The sequence below is a fragment of the Pristis pectinata genome, chromosome 9, assembly GCF_009764475.1.
Source record: "Pristis pectinata isolate sPriPec2 chromosome 9, sPriPec2.1.pri, whole genome shotgun sequence".
Taxonomy (NCBI): Eukaryota; Metazoa; Chordata; class Chondrichthyes; order Rhinopristiformes; family Pristidae; genus Pristis; species Pristis pectinata.
Window position 1 is genome coordinate 19,199,343 of NC_067413.1, and position 25,366 is coordinate 19,224,708.

The window sequence follows — 25,366 nt, forward strand, 5'->3', positions numbered from 1 at the left end:
GCGATTCATAAAAATGGATGAAAATTTCAGAAAGAAGAGACTTGCTGGTCGAATAAGACACTCCCATTCTGTTAGAGTGCAGTTAAGCATTATGACCCTCAGTTTCCTCCATTCAGCTGTGGACAGGTAACTTCTTGCAAAATTAAACAAAAATCTAAATTACTCTCAACCGATTTAAGATATAAAATCATACTCTGTTCACCTTTATAAACTGTGATATCAGTCACAACCAGGAAGTCATCCAGCTCCATTTTCAAAGCAACCAATCCATAAGCCAACAACTAAAAAACAGGTCTCCTCACACCTAGACTTATGTCAATGCCTACAAAATTGATATGCATAGTCCCAGTATCTACTTAATCCTTCTCATTCAAATTGTTCATCTATATTCAAACAGAATAATGCCTTTATTATTTTAGCAACAGTTTATTTATATGGTATCTTAGAGGCAGTTCTGTGATAGTTCACAAAATCAGAACTCAGGTAATTATAGGCCAGTTGGTCTAATGTCAGTGGCAGGTAATTATAGGTCAGTTAGTCTAATGTCAGTGGTAAGTAATTATAGGCCAATTAGTCTTACGTCAGTGGATGGGAAATTATTGAAAAAAATTGGGTGGATAATGTCTTGGATGGTGATCTCTGCTGTGTCTCCTTCCACATGGGACCCATGATGCTTTTGAGGTCTCTGATCTATCTCCTTACCACACAGCAAGAGAGCATTAGTTACAGACAAATACTTACTAGAAATCAGTGTGGAAAAGTTGTCAAAGGTGTAAGGAAGGCTAACTCTTAAGGGCAAGCAGTGAGACAACAGGATGCTGTGGAGCAATGTGCCAAAGCATTCATTTTGAATACTAGGCCTCAGATAGCACAGTTTCAGTGGCAACTGACTCATTGAAAGTTGATTGTACTGTGAGAACAACGGGTCTGATCTTTTTTAGATGAATGAGGTTGGACATTTGTGAGTTGTACTATTGGAGACGTCATTTAAGGAACTTTTACGGCAGAACCATGTTTTTAGTCAGAGGTCACACTTCCCATCCAGATCTACTCCAGGGCAACACAATTTTCAACTGCACAGTACATTCTTGGTACTGTTAGAACGAATTCATAACCCTAAAGTTTTAAAATCTGGAGGGGTGATGGGAACCTTTGCTGCGTCTGGAATGTTCCATGTAATGGAGATTAGTTTCATAATTGATGTAAAAGAGAATTGGGCAGGTACTTTCTTTTTTAATCATTTACATAGTGTAAGCATGACTGGCAATTTGTTGCTCATCTCTCCTTGCCCTTGAGAAGATACGATGAGCCACCTTTTGGGCTGGAGGTCTTGAATTTAGATCAAGCAACAATGAAATAGTGACAATATATTTCCAAGTCAGGATAGCACATGATTTTGAGGGGAACGTGTAGTGGTGGCATTCCCATACACCTGCTGCCCTTGTCTTTCTCGGTGGTAGAAGTTGTGGGTCTTGGAGGTGCTGGAGGACTAGCCGAGGCACATAACTGCAGTGCATTTTGTAGGTTGCACGGAATGCAGCTATGGTGCACCAGTGTGGAGGGAGTGAAAAGAGATGAATGAGGTGGACAGTTAAATAGACTGCTTCATTCTGGATAGGGGTCAACCTTCTTAATGGAGCTGAATTCATCCAGGTCAATGGAAAATATTTATCAAATCACTAATGTGTGCTTGCAAATGGTGGAAAGTTTTGGCAGAGCCAAGAGCTGAATCGTTCAGTACAGGATGTTCCCAGCTTCTGACTTGTTCTTGTAGCATCAGTAGCTGGTCCAGTTAAGTTTTTGGTCAGTAGTTATCCCCCAAGATGCTGATCATGGGAAATTTTATGTCAATACCATTTACCAGTAAGTATAGGTGTTTGACTTTCATGTTGAACGTGGTAATTACTTTGTATTTTTCTGGTGCAATTAATATTTGCCATTCATCAGCCCATGCCTGCATGATTTCAAGGTTTTGCTACATCCAGGTATGGGAAATTCATTTTCTTAGGAATTCTAAGTGGAACTGAACATTTTAGAATCATCACCAAACATCTCCACTTCTTGCATATATAATGAAAGAAGGGTCTTTGATAAGATAAGATATCTTTATTAGTCACATGTACATCGAAACACGAGTGAAATGAATCTTTTGCATAGTGTTCTGGGGGCAGCCCGCAAGTGTCGCCACACTTCCGGCGCCAACATAGCATGCCCACAACTTCCTAACCCATATGTCTTTGGAATGTGGGAGGAAACCAGACCACCCTGAGGAAATCCATGCAGACATAGGGAGAACGTACAAACTCTTTACAGACAGCGGCTGGAATTGAACCCGGGTCGCTGGCGCTGTAAACTGTTATGCTAACTGCTACACTACCGTGCCTGCCCAGTGAAGCAATTCAAGATGTTTGGGTGTAGGACAGTGTCCCGAGGAACTCCACTAGTGATGTCCTGGTGATGTTGACTTCCAATAGCCACGGCCATCTTCGTTTGTGTGAAGTATGACTCTCACATGAATTCTCATTGACTTCATTTATACCTGTGCTCCTTGGTCAAAATGCTTGATTTTGCCTTCAAAATCTGTCCTCACTTCACCTCTGGCATCCAGCTCTTTGTTCCACATTATGACTTCTGCACCCAAATGATCTCATCAAAACTCAAACTGAATATTGGTGATAACGTTAATGGTGCGTAAGTGTCACTTCCAAATACAAAAAGCACAAGAAAATGGGGTTGGAGGAGGCCTCTCAGCCCCTCAATCCTGCCCTGCCATTCAATATGATCATGACTGAACATTGTTAACAGCACCTTCCATTACTTTGCTGATGATTGAGAGTTATTTATCTGGTGGTATTTGATTGGATTGATTTATTCTACTTTTTTTCTGGACCTGTGGAAGTTTTGACAGTTAAAACACAAGGATAAAGGAGAAAACAATGCTGTTCTTACAAAAAGATCTCTCAAGCACATTTGGCCATTTTCCTTCCAGTAAGATTCAAAATTTCTATGTAAATAGGTGTGGTTGTAATTGTTGATGACTATCTCTTTTTTGTTAATGTATTGCCTCTTGCCATCTATTCTTGAATGAAAGAACCAAGAGATGGAAGTAAAAAGAATAACAGAAGCTGGTAAAACCATCAGTAGAATCTTTTAGCAACACATAAAATGCTGGGGGAACTCAATAGGTCAGGCAACATCTATGGAGGGAAATAGTCAAAATTTCAAGTCAAGACCCTTCAGCAGGACCTGATGAAGGGTCTTGACCCAAAACATCAACTGTCCATTTCCCTCCATAGATGCTGCCTGACCCACTGAGTCCCTCCAGCATTTTGGGTGTTGCTCCAGAGTCCCAGCATCTGCAGTCTCTCTTGTGTCTCCAGCAGGATCTTTTGCCAACAGAAATATTCATGGTAATACTTTAGTCTATGTCACATTTAAGTTTGCACTATATGAGCTGTATCGGGCAATGCTCACAACATGGGTACATCTGTATGTTTCCACAGTGGTTACACTAAGGTTGACTGTTTCCATCATAGTTAATGGCTAAATTCAGTCCTCCAGGTTGAACTGCTTCCAACTGAACAAAGCATTTCAGTTATATTGGGTTTCCTTAGAGGCTACACAGAGAGGAATCTTGTCTTTTCCTGAGTCAGAGGATGTAGAGCTATTTTACCATGCATAGAAAAATATGAGTGGGTTGAGCTCTCCCCTTGAAATTGAAATTACATCAGTCACATAAACAGCTCTGACTGAGATATTTAATGCAATAGCACAGTCCTGCGATTTTCAATTTTCTCTTACACCTTCATAATACCTTTATTCTGAGCTATATTAATATTCAGCATTGAAAGGATGATTAAACGTGTTTATTTACCACTGCTCTAACAAAGGTGATCATATTAAATGTCAACTGCTAAGAGCAATTTCAAGAAATCTTCAAAAGAGCATTGTATTTCTCAGACTTGAAACCATAATCTACTTTCATACCAGAAAGAAAAGAAAACTAATAGTTATATGTGATTCAAAAGCTAAAAAAAAATGCCAGTGCTGGTACTAATCAACAGGTCAGGCAGCATCTGTGGAGAAAAAAAAAGGACTCAATGTTTCAAGCCTATGTCCTTAATAAGTGGTCTGGTTAAAACAGCTAATCATTTTATAAATCATAACAACAGTAAAATTACAGTTTATTGTTTTTTTTAATTCTTTCATGGCTAATATCCAGCTGGCCTCAAACTAAGCATCTCTCTGGATTTTAGATTGGCAGGTACGGTAGTGTATTGGCAGGCACGGTAGTGTACCAGTTAGCGTAACGCTATTACAGCGCCAGCGACCTGGGTTCAATTCCGGCCACTGTCTGTAAGGAGTTTGTACGTTCTCCCCATGTCTGCGTGGGTTTCCTCTGGGTGCTCTGGTTTCCTCCCACATTCCAAAGACGTACAGATTAGGAAGTTGTGGGCATGGTATGTAGGCACTGGAAGCGTGGAGACACTTGGGGGCTGCCCCCAGAACACTCTACGCAAACGATGCATTTCACTGTGTGTTTTGATGTACATGTGACTAATAAAGATATCTTATCTTATCTTATCTTATCTTATCTTATCTTATCTTATCTTATCTTATCTTATCTTATCTTAAGAACCAGCCCCATTGCTGTGGGTCTGGCATAGCATGAAGATCAAATGTAAGGCCAGTTAAGGATGACAGATTTCCTTCTCTGAAAAATATTATTGAACTAGATGAGTTTATATGGCAATAAATAGTTTCATGGTCACTTTTACTAATAATGGCTCTTTAATTCCAGATTTATTTTGTTAACTGAATTGAATTGTCTCGGTGCCATAGGGAGATTCAGACTGATGTCTCCAGATTGTTCTAGGTCTCTAATGTTACAGATCCAGGAACCAAACTACATACTGTAGTTACCACATCCATGTAGGTAATTGTCTCTTGCATGTTTTCTCCATGTTTGGCCTGTCCACAGCTCATTGCAAATTGCCAGAGTTTGCCTGACTGGATTTACCTGATCTGTTCATGATAAAATTAAGGTCATTCAAAATTCTGGTACTTGTTTCCCAATCACATCAATTTCTCTTCAACCATCACCCCTCTTCTTGGTGACCTACAGTAACACTCAGTGAAACCAAATCTCAATCGCAAAATTCTTGCCCTTGTTTTCAAATCCTATCATGGTCAGCTTTAAGTTCTCCGGCACGCACAACCTCATCTTCACCATGGACATCCAGTACCTATATATCTCCATTCACCATCATGACGACCTCACTGCCCTCCGTTTCTTTCTTGACCAGAGACAGAACCAGTCCCCTTCCACTAACACTCTCCTCCGCCTGGCTGAACTTGTCCTTACCCTAAACAACTTCGCTTTGGATTCCTCTCACTTTCTACAGAACGAGGGTGTAACCATGGGCACTCACATGGGCCTCAGCTATGCCTGCCTCTTTGTTGGCTACATTGAACAGTCTCTGTTCCAAGCCTACTCTGATCCCATTCCTCAACTCTTCCTCCACTATATCAACAACTGCATTGGTGCCACCTCTTACACCCATGCAGAACTCGACAGTTTCATAAATTTCGCCACAAATTTTCACCCTGCTCTCCAATTCACTTGGATTATCTCTGACACCTCTCTCTCCTTCCTTGATCTTTTCATTTCCATCTCAGGGGATTCCTTGTCCACCGACATCTTCTACAAACCCACTGACACCCACACCTACCTCAATTACAGCTCCTCCCACCTTGTCTCTTGAAGGATGCTATCCCTTTTTCTCAACTTCTCTGCCTTATTTGCTCCAGTGATGAGGCTTTCCATTCCAGGACATCTGAGATGTCCAACTTCTTTACTAATCGTGGCTTCCCCCTTACTATGGTCGAGAGAGCTCGCACCTGCATCTTTGCTATTTCCCGCACCTCTGCTCTCACCCCCACCCCTCCCAGACCTAACAGGAATAGAGTCCCCCCTTGTCCTCACATTTCATCCTACAAGCCTACGTATCCAACACATCATTCTTTGCCACTTCTGCCTTTTCCAAAGGGATCCCACCACCAAGCATATCTTCCCCTCCCCACCGCTTTCTACCTTTCGCAGGGACCACTTTTCCCGTGACTCCCAAGTTCACGCCTCTCCCCTCACCCATCCCACTCCCATCCCGGGAACTTTCCATTGCCCCCGCCATAGGTGCAACAACTGCCCCTACACCACCTCCATCACCTCCATCCAGGGACCCAAACAGTCCTTTCAGGTGAGGCAGAGATTTACCTGCACCTCCCTTAATATCATCCACTGCATTCGGTGCTCCATATGTGGCCTCTTCTACATTGGCGAGACCAAACGCAGACTAGGTGACCGTTTCGCAGAACACCTGTGCTCTGTCCATAACCGCGATCTGCATCTCCCCATTGCCAGTCACTTCAACTCCCCCTGCCACTCCATCACAGATATGTCAGTCCTTGGCTTCCTCCACTGCCAGGAGAATTCCAGGTGCAAACTGAAGGAACAACACCTCATTTTCCGTCTTGGAACCTTGCAGCCTAAAGACATGAACATTGAATTCTCCCGCTTTAAGTAAACCCAACCACCTCCCACACCCACCATGCCTCTTATTTTCTTCCTTTTCCTAGCCTATCCCTCTTTTTTCTACCCACTTTTTTCCTCCTTATCTTTGACCCATCCCCTGGTGGATCTGCTCTCCCCTCCTCCCCTGCACCTGCCTATCACTATTTCTTACCTGCATCCACCTATCACCACCTTGTGTCCACTCCACCTCCCCTCATTTGTTCACCTATCACTGCTCTGCTTTTTCCTCCTATATATTGAGCTTCCCCTTTTCCTATCTTCAGTCCTGAAGACGGGTCCTGACCCGAAACATTGACCGCCTGCTTTTCTCCACGGATGCTGCCTGGCCTGCTGGGTTCCCCCAGCATCATAGTGTTTTGCATGGTCTGATTTCTCTCTGTCTTGGAAATCTCCTCCATTGGTCTTACCTTCCAGGTTATTGGAGCTCCTCCAATCCTGACCTCTTCACTGCCTCTAGTTGTAATCCTTGCCATTGCTTACCAAAGCCAAGGCCCTAAGCTTTAGACTCCCCTCCCTAAATCTCCATTTCTCTACCTATCTTTCCTCCTTAGCAACTCTCCTTAATACTTACCATTTGACCAAGATTTTGATCATAATGCCAGTGTCACCGATGTGGCTAGGTGTCAAATTTCATTTCATAATGCTCTTGTTGAACATTATAGGTCATCTTCTCACCTTAGCCTTCACATATTGTTGTCATTGACAGTCTTATCTGACTCACAATCTTACAAGTTTCTTTTCTTCAAATGATTTTTACAAAATGATTGACTATTTGGTTTTTGTGATTAAACTAGACTGGAAACAGTGCTGGGCCATTATCTTATGCTGTGACTCACCCAGTAAAATGCTTTTTTTTTGTTGCAGCTACACTGGTGTGCTCTTCTGAAAAGCTTGCTGTAAATAGTAAATTGCAGAGTTGTCAAGTCTTACCTGCAGTTACATAGCCCAAAAATTGTAAACTTTTGTGTCTGAAAGCAGAATGTCATCATTACTTTGTTCAACATGAAAGCACCAGCATTTGGACAAAAGGAAGGACAAAACATTCAACCAGGCAATGATGTGCAGCTTTTTGTCTTTCCAAACTCTCTTCTTTATACAGAGAAGACTTATTTTATAGACACTGTCTTTGCTTATTGTGTGATATGTGTTTTATGCATTGCTGCTTCCAGTTAAGGTGAAGGCTTGAATTGATTCCTGGGCATGAGGACAAATCCATCCTCATTGACTGGAAAGGGATGAACTGGGACTCAACAAATAAACTGCAGCAAATGGAGACAATATGTCGCTGGCCTCATTCAACTATAAAAGCCTGGAAACCCAATATGGAAGCCACAGATGAAGACAAGGAGGACTTCTACTCCAATCTTGAAAATCCCTGGAAACAAACTCAAAGGAATGGAAGCAGAAGTAGGATATTCAGCCTCTTCTGCCTGTTCCACCATTCAGTAAGATCACAGTTGATCTTTCAGCTCGATGCCACATTATTGCACTAATCCCTTATCCTCTGATTCACTTAATATCTGAAAATCTATCAAGCTCTGCCTCGAACTTACTCAGCAAATGAGCCTCCGCAGCCTTCTGAGGTAGTCAGTTCAACACTTTGGTTGAAAAATACTTTTCTCATTTCTGTCTTGAATACTCCTTACACAGATAGACAGTGATACAAAGAAGGTGTATGGCTTGCTTACCTTCATCAGACAGGACAGTGAGTACAAGAGTTAGGACATCATGTTACAGCTGTACAAGGCATTGGTGAGACTGCACCTGGAATATTGTGTGCAATTCTCATCACCATACTACAGTGCATCAGGATGGGATAGGTCATACAAACGTAAAACCATACCTTCAATTGGAATCAGACCAGAAAATGTTTAATGTAATACAGGATAATATATGCTGGAAGGTATATTAGTAGCTACTATTATAAAATCACAGTGACTAACAGCATAGGAAGAGGTCTTTTGGTCTGTTGTGTTTGTGCTAGTTCTAAGAATATCACTTGCTTAAAAAGTCAAATTGGCTTTTCTCTTTATTAGAAGCTCTACAGAAGCATGAATTAGAGAGGGGGAAAGTTAACTGAACACTTTGTGGTCAAGTGGTCAAACTCCCTCAGTTAAGTACTACAGAAATGTTCTGTCAAGAGGAATGGGAGAGTATGATTATAGGTGAGGTAGGAATGGGGGTTCAAAAGGTAGAACTGGAGGACTTGCACAACAGTTATTAAATTCTTACAGTCTCTGTGTTTTAGAGCAGAGATTGCTGGGAGAACGACATAGCTCCATAGTACTGACAATCATTCAAATTGAGGGTGTGAAAAGGAATGTAGTCACAATAGGGGACAATATAATTAGGGAGGTTCTCTGCAGCCATGAGTGTGAGTCCCAAAGTGTTACCTGGCCAGTGCCAGTGTTAAGGATATCCCTTTGGGTTTGAGAGAAACTTGGAGTGGAAGAGACAGTTTCACTTGTGAATCAACCAACAACATAGACAAGACGAAGAAGGAACTTCTGCTGAAGAAGTGGGTGAGTGGGGACCAGATCAAAAAAGGAGAACCACCAAGGTAAAGCCATAAATTGGCATGAGATCAATAACATCTGAGAGTTAAATGAAGACACGGGAGACTGCAGGTGCTGGAATCTGGAGCAAAAGAAACAAACTGCTGAAGGAACTCAGTGGGTCAGGCAGCAACTGGAGGGAAATGGAACAGGTGACTTTTTTAGGTTGAGACCCTTCACCTGGACTGAAAGGTAGAGGGGAGACTGAAAAAAAGGTGAGGGGAAGGGGTGGAGCAAGAGCAGGCAAGCGATAGGTGGATCCAGATGAGGAAGGGTGATAAGCATTGGAGGAGGGAAGGGTGAAAATGGGAAGTGATAGGTGAAGGCAACAAAGGGCTACAGATGATAGAATCTGGTAAGAAAGGAAAGTGAAGCATGGAACCAAGTAAGGGTGGTGGGGTGAGCTGTAGGGAACAATAGGGAGAGGGGACCCAGTAGAAGTGTGTGGGTGATAGGCAAGTGGATTGAGTAGAGGAGGGGAAAGGATCAGACTAATGTGGGTCTAGGAGGGTGGGGTGGGTGAGTAGATCAGGAGGAGAGAGAAAAGGGACAGAGGGGGAGCAGTTAATCTGAAATTGGAGAATTCAATGTTCATGCTGTCATGTTGTAGACCACCCTGGTGGAATATGAGGTGCTCTTCCTCCAGTTTGTGCTTAGCCTCACTCTAGAAGTGGAGGAGGCCGAGGACTGACAGGTTGGTGTGGGAATGGGGAGGGGAATTAAAATGGCTTGCAACCGAGAGCTCCAGAAGGCCATGGCGGACAGAGTGCAGCAGGCTTGGCAAAGCAGTCGCCTTGTCTGCGCTTGGTCTCCCTGATGTAGAGGAGGTCACATCAAGAGCACCAATTGCAATAAACAAGTTTGGTGGAGATGCATGTGAAAGATTGCCTCAGCTGGAAGGGCTTATTAGGTCCCTGGATGGTGGTGAGTGAGGTGGTGTAGGGAGATGTTTTACACCTCCTCCGTTTGCACGGGAAAGTGGCTGGAGAGGGTGATGGATGTGTGGGGGGGTGGTGGGGTTTGCGGGGTTAAGTGAACCAGGGAGCCATGGAGAGAGTGGTCCCTGCGGGAAGTAGAAAGGGGTGGGGAGGGGAAGATGTGGCTAGTGGTGGGATCACATTGTAAGATAGATAAGATTTCTTTATTAGTCACATGTACATCAAAACACACAGTGAAATGCATCTTTTTTTGCGTAGAGTGTTCTGGGGGCAGCCTGCAAGTGTCGCCACGCTTCTGGCGCCAACATAGCATACCCACAACTTCCTAACCCGTACGTCTTCCTAAACCAGAGCACCTGGAGGAAACCCACGCAGACACACAGGGAGAATGTACAAACTCCTTACAGACAGTGGCCGGAATCGAACCCAGGTTGCTGGCGCTGTAATAGCATTCTGCTGACTGCTACACTACCATGTAGCTACCGTGTAGCTGGCAGAAGTTAAATGTGTGCCTCAAAGATCGGTGTGGAAAATTCAATACTTGGGGCATTGGCATCAATATGAGGTAAAAAGGGATCCTTACAATGAATTGTCTTCCTAAGTTATTGGAAATGGTTTCCCTACAGAAGTAAGTGAACAGTGGGTTTGCATTCCTCACTTTGCTTAAGCTGTGTGTATTCAGGGTTTCTTGATAATTATCATTTGAATGTTCAAAGCCACAGAATTCACTGAATGTTAATTCTTTTTTGACAATGAGAACAAAAGCATGTGGCAGAATTTATGATAATCACTTAACTTTAAATCATTGACAGTGGCTTCAGCATATTGATTTGTTGAATTTACAAGCAGGTTACACGCTTTGCCAGTAAAACCAAATTGGAATTGGAGAGAAGCAAAAACACCATAAATTTTGAGTGCATCTATTTAACTCGTGAATCACAAGTAATGAGATTTTTTAAGCCTTTCTTGTCAACAGCCTGACTTCCTCATACATTGCTACATTGCACACTTCTTGCTTCTCATGTCCCATCCGTATCTTTTCTCAATAATTACTCAATGCAGCAACTGATACCATGCCCACATTAGCTCTCATTTTTTTTTAATGGTATCTGGGGAATCAATGACAAAAGTAGCACAACCAATGATGCACATTATTGATTAACTGTCTCTGCATTTCCTGGAACAACTAAGGAAGTGCATTTCTAATTCATTTTCCCTACACGAAGTTCATGTTCTCTGCCTCTTTGGTAAATCAAGAGGATTGAGTAAAAAAAAACATTCTAAGCCAGCCATCAATGCTTCGTGGTAGGAGAACGAAGTTACAGCAAATATATCCAGAAAGGCACAGTCTCCTTGTATTGCGTCCATCTCATCTCCACTCCCATTACCTGAGACCCTACACTCTCCTCCACTAGTCAACACAGCGGTACACCACTCAGAGCGAAATACCAGGTCTGGCTCATAAGCTGAGCTCAGTTAGTTCATTTCATTCACTACAGTTGGAGCACAACCATTGATCTTCATGTTTTCCAGTGTCTCATTGTGAACCTTTATTGCTGGAGGGCAGTGTTGAACAGCAGGTGCATGCTGCTGGAGGGCCTTTGTCTCACTTGATGTTGAGTATAAGCACATCCTCATGTATGCTACAGTAAATTAGTTGACAATGGCTTAGACCTTGGCCTCTAAGCATGTACAAATGCGGTTGGCATCTGCCTACTGTAGCTTGACTATTGAAGTTGGGGTGACATTGGTTCTGGAGTGTACTTGACACATGTTGAGTAGTTTCCGATTAGGTCTGAAGATTAGATTCACTCCTGTGGAGAGCTTGTTGGAGTGACATCCAATGTTACAGAGAAAAAGATTGAAAGAAGTGCTTGGGCAATGACACAGCCTTGCTTGATATTGGTCTTCATTGCGATTGGCTATATTGTCATCATGTTCATTAGAATCATCATTTGCGTGTTATCATGAAGCAACTGTAAGATGGAGGCAACATTTTGTGGGCAGCTGAATTTGAGGAGAGTGCTCAATTGATGGAGTCAAGTCTTTAATAAGGTCAAAAATAGCTCATGTGTCATGATTGGTGCAGCTTCCTGCACTTCTGAGTCCTTGTGTGGTGAAGATTGCCTCATGTCTCTGGATGGACAGAAGCCTCACTGCAATTCGTGGAGCAGTTCTTTGGTCACTGGGATGAAGTAGTTTAGGAGACCCTGACGACAACTTTCCCTGTGGTGGACAGCAGGCTGACCTCTCTGTGGTTAACACAATTAGATTTACCCCTTTCTTGAAGTGGGTCAAAGTTATAATGTCTCTGAGTTGCCCTGGTATATCCTCCTCTTCCCAGATGTGAGTGATGAGGCTGTGGATTTGTGACTCCACCTCTTCACTGCCAAGTTTTAGAACTTCAGCAGGCAAACCACCTGCTCCTAAGTCCCTTCTTTTTTTTAGTTGTGATATGGTCTTTTGTGTTCTCTTGTCCGTCAAGATGGTGGCAAGGCTGAACTGAATAGGCTGCTGTGGGATGGGAGTCAAGGTAGTTCACATCAAGGATGGAGTCCTGGCTGAAGTCTTCAAAAGGTTCCTGCCAGTGGATGTTGATTGCCTCTCTATCCTTGAAGTGTTCACTTCTGGTCCTGACTCACAGCGTGGTGAGGCTTTGGGTGTTTGGGTCATCGGTGGCTTTGACAGTGCTGAAGAACCTACACATGTCAATGAGATGCTGAACGTCCCCACAGGCTTTTTACATCCACTATCTCTCATTTAGGTTACAGGATGTTGCTGGAACTCTTGCCTTCATGTTCCTGTACATTATTTTCCCTTGTGGAAAAGTGGAGTTTCCTGTTGAGGAATGTCTTACGTTGTCAAAGTCAAAGACAAGTTTATTGTCATAAGCACAAGTACATGTGTGCACAGGTACAATGAAAAACTTACCTGCAGCTGCATCATAGGCACATGGCATCATATAAGCAGTATTCACAAGAAAAACATGAATTAAACATAGATTATACATAATTTTTACAAGAAAGAACACAATTAAAAACAAAAAAAACAGTCCATTTTAATGCAAAATGATCAAAGTGGTCATAGTGTTGCTAAATTGTAGTGATTAGTGGTTTGCCAGTTGGTTCAAGAACCGAATGGTTGAAGGGAAGTAACTGTTCTTGAACCTGGTGGTATGGGTCTTCAGGCTTCCGTACCTCCTGCCCAATGGTAGCTGTGAGAAGACGGCATGGCCTGGATGGTGGGGATCTTTGTTGATGGACGTTGCCTTCTTGAGACAGCGCCTCCTGTAGATACTACCGGATGGTGGGGAGGAATGTGCCAGTCATGTATTGGGCTGAGTCCATTGCTCTCTGCATCTTCTTTCATTCCTGCACATTTAAATTGTTATTAATGAGCTCCTTTATCTCCTGGTCATTCGCATCAAATCAATTCTGGTTCTTCTTGTCTCTTCACAGGTTCCAGTTATGTTGGACTTTAGGGCAGCCCATGTGCTGTGGGCAGTCTGCAGTTCCTGTTAGCTGGGTGTTGGCAGGTTGTTGTGAGGCACTTTGGGAGAAGATCTACCTTTGTGGGGTCTTTGAGAGCAGTGACATAGATCTTGTTGCAGCAATGATTCTGTTGATGCTGATGTTTTGGGGTCAGGTTGATGGCAATAATAAGCCAAGTTAGGTGGAGACTGGTCCAATAGTCACGATACCAGTTGAGTGTGGGTAGATGACCTTGCAGTCCCTCGCTTGGATGACAATGTAATTGAATAGGTACCGGTGCAGGTTACCATGAGTTTGTCCCTCTGACAAGTAGACTGTTGGTTATGACAAAATCAAACTCAAAGCATTTTATCAGAACAAACTCATCGGAATCAGCCTTCCAGGAAACAAAGGGTAGATGAGAATATTCTACATTGGATGAATATAAAAAATCCAAGGGCATAATGTGAAGAGTAAGTCAGGGCATTTATCCTGGGTGTGCTTATCTCTCAACACATTATTAAAGCAGGTTAACTGCTCTTGTCACATTTAATGGTTGTGGACCATGTTGTATGTAAGTTAGTTGTTACATTTCCCACATTACAATGACAGCTACACTACAACCTGCACCTTGAGATATCCCAAAGTCATGAGAGAAACTATGCAAATGCAAGTTTATTCACTTACTAATATAGAATAAAAAATTGAATTCGATCTCTTGAGATTCTATAAAGTCACCACATTACCATGTTAATGGAAGTTAAAGTTGATTATGACAAGGGGATTGTCATATCAATATTGGAGATAACAATCAAGAGAAGAAATATACCTCATGAAAAAGTATTCACGATATAATACAAGTCATGCATCAAAGCAGTACATTTATATATTTACAATTACACAGGGATAATTGACAAAAACAAATTCAGCATACTTGTAAACTATAATGATCAGTAGCATGAGAACAAATTTGCACACCACAAGGTACTACAACATTAATGTCAAAATGACCATGTAATATATGCTAGTGATACTGGTGAGAGATAGCTATAATCTGGGACAGAAGGTAAACTCCCTTCTCCTTCTTCAACATAATGACTTGGGATTTTTTTCATACACCTGAGAAAAGCAGGGAAAGCATTAATTTAACAGTTCACCAGAAAGGCAGTATCTCGGAGGCCCAGATTTGGCCCTTTGTGCTCTGGGGTGAGACTGAAAGACAGCTTTCACTCTTCCTGCCAAATCTATCAGCAATCAGCCACGGCTGATGTCCTAAGGGCTTTGCAGAAGGAATACTGAACATTGTGGAAGTAATAGGGAAGTATCTGAGATGGTCATCACAGTTTATGGAGTCATGACTCCATAAACTGTGATGACAAATATTTCAGGAAGAAAATTCTGTCTTGGTGTAGGTAAAGCCTCCTCCAACTAATTGTGGATTTTTAAAAAATCAGCTGTTTTTATGTGGGTGTTGCTGGCAAGACCATCATTTGCTGGACCTTCCTAATTGCCCTTGAGAAGGAGATAGTGATCATTTTTCTTGAACTACTGCATTTTTCTGGTGAAGGTATTCCCACAGTGCTGTTTGGAAGGAGTTCCAGGATTGAAACCCAATGACAATGAATGGACAATGATAAAGGGTGGTGTGCAAGCTGGAAGGGATTTTGCAGGTAGTGGTGTTCCCATGTGCCCAAAGCCCTTTTCCTTCTTAATGATAGAAGTCATGGCTTTGGGAGGTGCTGTCAGAACAGGTTAGGTGAGTAATATTAATATATTTTATTGGTAGTAAGCACTGAAGCCATGGTGTACTGGTGGTGGAGGAAACAAATAGTTTGGGTGATGGATGGAGTGGCAAGCTGAACGTTAAAATATTTGCATTTACATTGTGCCTTTAACACAGTTAAATGTCTTAAGGCACTTCACAAGAGCATTATCAATCATTATCAGACACAAGGACACATAAAGATTGGTTAGGATCGATGGTCAAAAACTTGGCCAAGGTGGTAGGTTTTATAAAGTTGCTTAAAGAGAGGTAGAGAAGTTTATGGAGAAAATTCTAAACCAGCTAAAGGCAATGGCAACATAATGGAGTGATTAAAATAGGTTGATGAAAAGACCAGAACTGGAGAGCTAAAGATCTCTACAATCTTGTTATGTGTGAGCGATTATGAACACAGTAATAGACAAGGTCAAAGAAGAATCTAAAGATAAGGATGATAATTTTATGATTAAGACATTGCTTCATGAAGAGTCAATGTAAAAGTCAGCAAGTACAAAGGCAATTCATGTTTGCCTCAGCTTTACAGAGGCTAAAATGGGTTGTCCAGATTTGCTTTGGAATTGTCTAAATCTATCAGTAACAAAGTGAAGTGTGAGAGTTTCTGAAGCAGATGATCGAAGACAGCTAAAATGATCCAATGATATAAATTGGCAGTTTTGGCAATGCCATTTATAAATAGCCTGAAGTTTATCTCAGTGTCAATTATACCAAAGATAGAACCAATGGCCAGGAAGGTGAGCTTGTGGTCAAAGTCCTTACAATATTTGGTAGCACTAAATGACCTCTTTCTGCGTCATAAATTTTCTATGATTCAGTTTAGGTGATTCTATGATTTACTTGGAAAAAAAAATTCTTGTAGATATCCACAAGTAATCATGCAATTAAAGGCAGGGAAAGGTTAAGAGAGATGTTAGTAAGTTTGAGTTTGCTCTCATCAACATACATTAAGTCATAGAGAGTCATTCAATGCAGAAACAAGCCCTTCAGCCCACCACATTTGTGCTGACCATTTAACCCAACCGTACAAATCCGTCTTGCCTGCATTAGGGCTATAGCCTTCAATGCCTTGTTGAATCAAGTCCTTTGTCTAGATGCTTCTGAAATGGTGCAAGAGTATCTGCCTCTACCACTTCCTCGGCAGTGCATTCCAGATTCTGACCACACTCTGAGTGAAAGAAACTCCCCCTTAGATCCTCTCTAAACCTTCTACCTTCTACCTTAAATCTCTGCCTTCTTGTCTTAGACGCCCCCACCATTGGTAAAATGATTATCTCCAACTATCCCCCTTATAATTTTGTGTACTTCTATCAGGTCCTTGGCATCCTCCATTCCAAGGAAAACAAACCCAGCCAATCCAATCTCTCCTTACGTTCATGTGAAAACTGACAGATTATGCTGCATGCAGGTGATAAATTGGAAGATCCCTGAGGTAACCCCTTAGTGGATAGTGTGGGAATGAGAAGTCACTGCAGGTGACTATCTGAATAATAGTTAAGCATGCAGAAGAGCATAGTAGTCGCACCCACCTGGAAGAAAGTGAAGGTGTATTGGAGATGGTGTCAAGGGCCGCAGACAGTTTGAGAAAAACAAGAATAGAAATTTGCTTTGTAGCAGTAGTATGGGATGTCATTTGTGAAGACATCAATGGTATTCTTCAAAGATTCATGCAGTACTGCAATCAATTTATCAAAGGCTACTAAAAGCAAAATGTAGGTTTTTTAAAAATCATCAGTCCTTCATTTTTTTCAACATTTTAACCTAATGGATTTCTATTTTTTTAATGTTTTGAGCGCATTTACTAATGCAAGAGTTCAAGTCTGGGCAGCAGAGTGGCATAGCTGGTAGAGCTGTTAACCTCTTGTGCTACCTGTGTATGTGTGTTTTCCCCTTGAATGTGTGGGTTTCTTTTGGATGCTCTGTTTTCGTCCATCACTCCAAAAACATGCAGATAGGCTGGTTAATTGGCCACTCTAAATTACGTCAAGTTTGTGGGCGAGAGATAGGATCTGGGGAGGAGTTGATGGGAATGTGGAGAGAATAAAATGGTATTAGCATAGGATTAGTGGAGAGATGGGTGGTAGATGATTGGTGCAGACTCAATGTTCCTGTTTCTGTGCTTTATTTCTCTATGATTCTATGACTAAAGTTATGGGTATCAGCCATCTTGCTAACATGCTATTTTTCACATGTGAGCTTAGGCAGTGAAAGTCATCTTCAAATCATTAGTATGGCAGGCCCCCAATAATTCCTCAATGGTTCTCCAAACAAATTTACCCTTTTCAACAGGTGCAGTGAACAGAATGACAGAGCAGCTGGCCTCACTGATTTTTAACATCTGCAGATAAAGCACCACTAAAGCAAAGGATACAGGAGATACAGTCCTTTTATGATGCTTCTTGTCAGCATGACACAAACTTACTACCTCCCAAGCACAGATATACTGCTGAATATTGAAAGATTATTTCATTAACAGAAAAAAATATGTCCAGCATGTGTATGAATAATAAAAAGGTGATGCCAAAGCTGTACTGTTACTTCATTTTTCTGATAATTTTTAGAAACCACCTTAAGGTCTCCTGTTGCAATTTAGCATAATTTAAATTGTGAACCCCACAATCTCTCCATTAACTCCTGATTTATTTATTTGTTTCTACTGCAAAATCCAGAAATGTGGGACTTGTCCTTTCGCCTGGATTTATTCATCATTACCTATTACCCAACAGGCTTGGTTGTCATGTGACCCATATAGAGGCTGGGTAGGAGGCAGGCAAAGTGTGATGGAATTGATCTGAGGTTCAAACTCTACCAGACACTACCCTGTGGTAAAAAAAAGCATGTTTACAGAATAAAATGGATTGGTTGGTGCTGAGTGATGCTTCATTCTTCAGCAGGGCTCTGCTTTGTTCAAGAAAATCAAAGAAAACCCCACAAATGCTGGAAACCTTAAATAATAACAGAAAATGTTGGTAATAATCAGTGGGTCAGGCTGCATCTGTGTGGCCTGACCTGCCGAGTATTTCCAGCATTTTCTGTCTTCTTATGCTGTTTTGTTCAATGGCTGTGGATTTTATCTTGCGGCATGAGCAGAAGCAAAGTCCATTCATTCCCAATGTCATATTTTAGTCACACAGCAGGAGGTTACAGAGCCTTTTATTGTTAGTGAGCAATGTGAGCAGAGAATTATTGCCAATTTATGAATAATGTTTGCTTATGTGACTGGAAAGATTAATCATCTCCATTAAGTAGTTCAATTTAAAAATATGCATAATTCAATATGGATTTAATTTAAAGGTTGCCTATGAGAATCTTTTCAGTGGAGGCCACTATCTTACAGAAACTAGGTGAATTGGGCATCAACAGTGAGATGGGGTTTGAAAGATTGTGGGACAAATACAAGTTGAGAACTGTAAGAAGGGGGATTTTCAACTGATATATTAAGAATTGGAGTGACCAGCATCTGACAATTAAAAATAAACCTTTGGTTCTAAGAACATTGGCAAATGGAATTCCATTAAATTTAACTTCTGCTAAAACCAGGTAGGAACCCAATTTGGTTTGCATTGTGGTACCCCGTTTTCAACACAATGGTCAGTGATAATTGTCGGATCCCAACAACTGATAAAAGACAATGAACTGTGCAACAACTGATCAGTTAAAAACAGCAGCGCCAGCAATTAGTTTTCAGGTTTGCCCTGATTATGACTGCTGGGGTTTGCTCAAGCAATGGCAATTAAATATTTATCTGTACTTTTCAGGAGGAGGAGAAGGGGATGTATCATTCCTATTTGGCGCTGTCAATGCTTTGGATAATTTCAGGAGCCATTATTTAAAGTTCTGAACACTACACAGTGAAATGTTTAATTAACACTTTCACTTGTGTCCTGATTGGAAAGCTTTTCTTTCATTGATGCCAACAAATTGGTATTATGTAGGCGTATACCTACCATAATTGTGGGCATCCGAATGGGAAAGCTAATAGTTAGGCAATTAAATTCTTCCTTTCAATAAATATAGCAGTATGAACTTTTACTATGCTAAGTACAAGCCATGCACTTACATTTATGTGGGGGGATGTTATTAATATGTTCATTGAATGTCTTGAGAAAAAAAAAGAGCAGGATGGGAGGATTAGATTCAGATTGTTCTAGGAAGAAACGGATGTTAACAAGATTGTTCTTCACTAAGGAAGTAAGCCAATCACTTCTGTGTTATCCTTCATCCAAAATCTTATGATTTAAACAGAAAAACCAACTGTTATGTGCCGAACTGTTACATGGTCCCGGCTGGTCTCATTAATTAATTGCATGTCATCATCACCAAACTGGATAGAAATAAAATGTTGTATTTGCTCGAAGGGTCAAGATCCAGAGGAGAATGAATTAAATTAATTGGCAAAAGTGATGCAAAGAAAATGTCTTGCCTTACAGGTGGTTAGGGTTTGGAATGTGCTGCCAGGTGACTGGTATGAGATGAAGGGCAGAGAATTAGGGAGGGGATTGGTGGGGGAGAGTGGGGGATTGGAAGGATGTAGGCTATGGGATTGGGAGGGATGAATGGGGTGAGATAGGACGATGGCATTAAAAGAAGTTTCAATTGTGGCATTTAAAAAGGGACTGGGGAAAATAAATGCAGAGAAATAGGGAGAGGGTAAAGAATGGTACAAGCTTGATCACTCTTGCGTAAAGCCTGCAGGGGCTTGATGGTTGAATGTCCCCTTTCCATGCGTGATTCTGTAATTTATGCATATTGATGAGCTACCAGTTTCTTTGACAACCAGGAAGTGCTAATTTTAAATTGAAGGCAACAAACAGTAATTCGGCTGAAAGACATCTTTCCCATAGACTGTAGTAAATTACCTCACTGGCTAACGGGACTGGATGGTACCTACTGCCATCTTCAGTTCAAAGACGTATGTCAGAACAATATTTTTTAGCTGTTACATTCATAATTGGCACAACCTCAAGTAACGGTGAAACACTCACCGACTGTTACTCTGAACACCAATAATTTTTCACTCCCTTAGGAAGACCCTCAGAATTGAAGATGACTTTTTTCCACACTGGATTTGTGGGTTCTGAGGTTGCTGATGAGGCCAATGAAGTATCTCAAATACCAATGAGTTGGAGTACAGGAAGGAGATAGAGAGCCCAGTGACATGGTAAGATAAGATAAGATATCTTTATTAGTCATATGTACATCGAAACACACAGTAAAATGCATCCTTTGCGTTGAGTGTTCAGGGGCAGCCCGCAAGTGTCGCCACATTTCCAGCGCCAACATAGCATGCCTACAACTTCCTAACCCGTACATCTTTGGAATGTGGGAGGCAATCAGAGCACCCAGAGGAAACCCATGCAGTCACGGGGAAAACGTACAAAGTCCTTACAGACAGTGGCTGGAATTGAACCTGGGTTTCTGGCGCTGTAATAGCGTTACGCTAACTGCTACACTACCGTGGCTGCCCCATGTCATGACAACAACCTTTGCCTTAATGTTAGCAAAAGAGCTGGTCATTGACATCAGGAAGGGGGGCAGTGCACATGCACCTGACTACATCAATGGTGCTGAGGTCAAGAGGGTTGAGATCTTCAAGTTCCTCGGAGTGAACATCACCAATAGCCTGTCCTGGTACAACCACATAGACGCCACGGCCAAGAAAGCTAACCAGCGCCTCTACTTCCTCAGGAGGCTAAGGAAGTTTGGCATGTCCCCCTTGACACTCACCAACTTTTATCGATGCACCATAGAAAGCATCCTATTTGGATGCATCACAACTTGGTATGGCAACTGTGTGAAAGATAGCTGGGAACGCAAGGGTCAACGACTGGCAGTGTAAGAGTTAATAGTATGCTTCTTAGTATGGTTCACATTGTAAAAGGGTTCTCAAGGTAAAGAATGATCTCACTATGGTGTGATTTAGCTTTGTCTAGTTTTAATGCCAGGTGTAAGTGGAAAAGAAGTAGTTTTTTAGATATATCTTGTTATGCTAGAAACTTTATGTAAACAATTGCCTGTGTAAGTGTCACTTCTCACCTAGTTTTCCCATGAAAATGAGTATAAAAATACGCTGTAACCGAGTCTTCTTTGAGTGGGTTTCGGTATAGAGTTAGGGTTACATAGTTTACTCTCTCTCTGTATTCCCCCACTCCTGCTAGCGAAAGCTAATAAAGCATTAAGTTCTTTGGTTCTGCTGTTGTCTGATTCTTTACAGAAGCATGGGTTGACTTTGACAACTGCTCTACCCGGGACTGCAAGAAACTGCAGGAAGTCGTGGACACAGCTCAGCACATCACGGAACTGAGCCTCCCCTCCATGGACTCCATGGTGAAGTAGCCAGCATAATCAAAGACCCCACCCACCCAAGACATTCTCTCTTCTCCCCCCTCTCATCAGGTAGAAGATACAAAAGCCTGAAAGCACATACTGCCAGGCTCAAGGACAGCTTCTATCCTGCTGTTATAAGACTATTGAATGGTTCTCTAGTACGATAAAATGGACTCTTGACCTCACAATCTACCTTTTTATGACCTTACACGTTATTGTCTACCTGCACTGCACTCTCTCTGTAGCTGTGACACTTTACTCCTGTATTGTTTTACCTTGTACTACCTCAATGCACTGTGTAATGAACTGATCTGTATGAACAGTATGCAAGACAAGTTTTTCACTGTACCTCAGTACAAGTGACAATAATAAACCAATTCCAATTCTAATTCCAATGTGGAAATTGCAAGCTCTTCCAAGGAAGTGCCTGATGTAGTGGATGGGTGAATAGTTGATGAGGTAGTGTGTTCTTTCTGCCACTTACATGGGGCTTCTGTGTGCTCCCAATTCATAGACTTGAAGTTCTTAAATCCATTCTGAATGGTCCTGCTCCACTTTGAGTGATTTTGGGCCAAAGATTCCAAGAAGTTGGTGGGGTTGTTGCATTTTTTCAAGCTCATCCTTGAATCTTCACCTCTTGTCTGACTGGTAATCTCTTCTTACAACAGATCTTGGAATAGAATGTCTGTTTTGAGAGTCTGGTCTTGGGCATGCACGGTAGTGTATGGGCAGGCACGGTACTGTAGCGGTCAGTGTATCACTATTACAGCACCAGTGACCCAGGTTCAATTCCAGCCGCTGTCTGTAAGGAGTTTTATGTTCTCCCCCCACATTCCAAAGACTTTCAGGTTAGGAAGTTATGGGCATGCTATGCTGGTGCTGGAAGCCTGGCGACACTTGTGGGCTGCCCCCAGAACACTCAACACAAAGAATGTACTTCACTGTGTGTTTCGATGTACATGTGACTAATAAAAATATCTTATCCTGTCTTATGTAAATGAAATGGCCCATGCAACATAGCTGACAAAGTGTAACTAACACCTTGATACTGGGATTGTTGGCCTGGAGGAGAATTGTAATGTTAGTTCGCTTACCTTTCCAGTGTATTTCATGAAGACAGTGATGGTGTTATCTTCCCAGTGCCTTGTGGTGCCTGTTGTAGGTAATCTAGTTTTTGCAAGCTTTTGAGCAGGTAGGGATCATTGCTGCTGAATAACCAATAACTGTACATGGAATATCATTAACTATATTGTGATCATTGGACTACATGGAAGATCTGAATCACTTCTGAGAATCACTCACTGAAACCCAAATGCCTCAAACTTCATGTAAGGTTCTCGCTGCCATAATTCTAACTGTGCTCTGATGTGTTGATGGAGTCCAGCAGCAGAGCACCAACTTCCTGCACTTTCTCAGCAGTTACACAGGGAGATCTGGGCTCTGAAGCTGTGTCAAGTTACAACTAGTGCTTATTCAGTGAATCCATTCCAGTGGAAAGAGATAAATTTCAGATCACTTATGCTTTCTGAAGTATTAACAGTAAATGTATTTAATCGTTAACTTAAATATATTTAAATGCAACTCTTTTATGTGCTCTCTGGTGTCTCTGTTTTAATTTTTAAAACAAATAACAATTCTTTTAATAATAATATGAACTTCTTTAGATTTTGACTACTTTTCATTGTTTATGAATGTCAGAAATATTCACAATCATTTCCAGTCCCATGCCTGTGAACTTGACTGTCAAAGCATTTCTTGAGAGGGGAGGGCTTGAACTTTTGTTAGGAAGGTTTTGCACTGCAATGGACCTCATTGATGGGAAGCCGATTTCAGGGACCAAGTTACTGCTTCAGGTAAGTGCAGGTAAGGGAATAATGAAAACAGGCAGCTTGCTGCTAGCTGAAGTGAGCCAGAAGGTATATTGTGTGTCAAGGTCAGTAGGATATCAAGGTAGCAAGTGTGTCATCAGCTAACATGCATGTGTATTTTCACCATGTTAAAGACTGGACATCACACAAATGATGATGAAATTCTGAAAGTAAGAATGCCAGCTACCAGGTGTTCAAACATATGTTCATTTATCAATGTCAGCCTTAATTGGGTTGAAAAAAGGCAAGCGGTTGCTTTTCACCTCCTACCAATGAAATCATTATTCAGTGGGATGTCAGGTGTTGTGAACAGGAGAATGGTGACAAACCACTGACGTTAACTTTATTTGGTGCTACTCCTTATCACTCAGGAGCAATGCTAGTCCCTTGCACCACGTTAGCAAGAGGTTAAAATTGCAATTGTCAATTTTGATATATCAGCTGTGTTTAAGTAATCCACAAATTAACAGCAGTTCTTATGCTTTGTACCTTGACAACATATGCCAACATTGGTCCTTGGTCTGTGCATTGAATAGCAGTAGGACCCCTCCTTGGTTGTTGTATAAGTCTCAACTAGTCTGTCTGCAATTGTGGCAAACTAATTGCCCATGAGGTAGTTTCTGATCTCATGTCCATTCCTTCACCAAGACCATATATTTTCTCTTCTCTAGTGTCATCCAACCCTGCCCTTGTTTCAACTCACATATGTGTTTTTTTTAAATTTGACTCCTGGCTAGTCTCCCTTTTACCACCTGCAACAATTTTATACATAAAATAGATCTAGCAAATAAAACTCCATTCACCCAACATTCCTGTTTACATTGGTTCCCATTTCAGAAATATGTCAATTTTAAAATTCTGATCCAGATCCCTCCAGGACCTCACTTTTCCCCATCACTGAAACATCTACAGACATTGGAGAGCTCTGTACTCTGCCACCTCTGGCCTCTTGCATGTCTTTCACTTTCATCTTTCATTGCCAGCTGTGCTTTCAGCTGCCTGGGTCCTCAGCTCAGGATTTCTTTTCTGAAGTCTCTCTGGCTCTTTCTATCTCCCTCTTCTTTCAAGAGGCTTCTTAAAACCTACCTCTTTGGCAAAGTTCTGGGTTACTTCTCCCAATATCTTCATTTGTGGCTTGGTGTCAAACTCTATTTGCTAATGATCTAGAATTTTTATTTTTGAGATTGCGCATTGCACATTGAACAAACTGAAAGTATGTATCTAAAGATCTAGTAGGCATCCAACCTACCAGCACCAGATAGTGAAACAAGTCAGGTGGGAGAATCTTAATCATTTTCCAGGACTTCCATGTATCAAGTCGATGAATGAGTAAAGGGATGTTGCTTTAGTAATAAGAAATTAGAGACTAGATTACATATTGTTACATATGCTAGGAAAATGAAATTAGAAGAATTAATATTTTAAAAAAACAATTTATTCAGCAGCTAAGCAAAAGCAAATTAACATCCTGGTTTCTTTGTAATTAGCTTCAAAATTATGGTTTTATTTAGCTTTGCCTTGGAGTGATAAAATCTCTAACACATACAAACCTTCTCAAACATTATTGCTTAATTACTAAACAGCAGGGTCGAGCAAAACATTTAGATTTTATGCTCCCTTTAAGGGGATATTTTTGGCAGGGTTGTTGCCTGTGGTCGAATATTTGCATAGTTTTTTCCTTTCATTACTGATTCATCTGCATCCAGGCTCAGCAAGGAAACCTCTCACACGATGCTAAGAATAAACATGGGAACCAACAGTGCACTGTTGAGTTTGCCCATAACTTTGTATAATTTGTCTAACTAATTGTTTATTTAGTGGACATTTCTGTCCATTTTT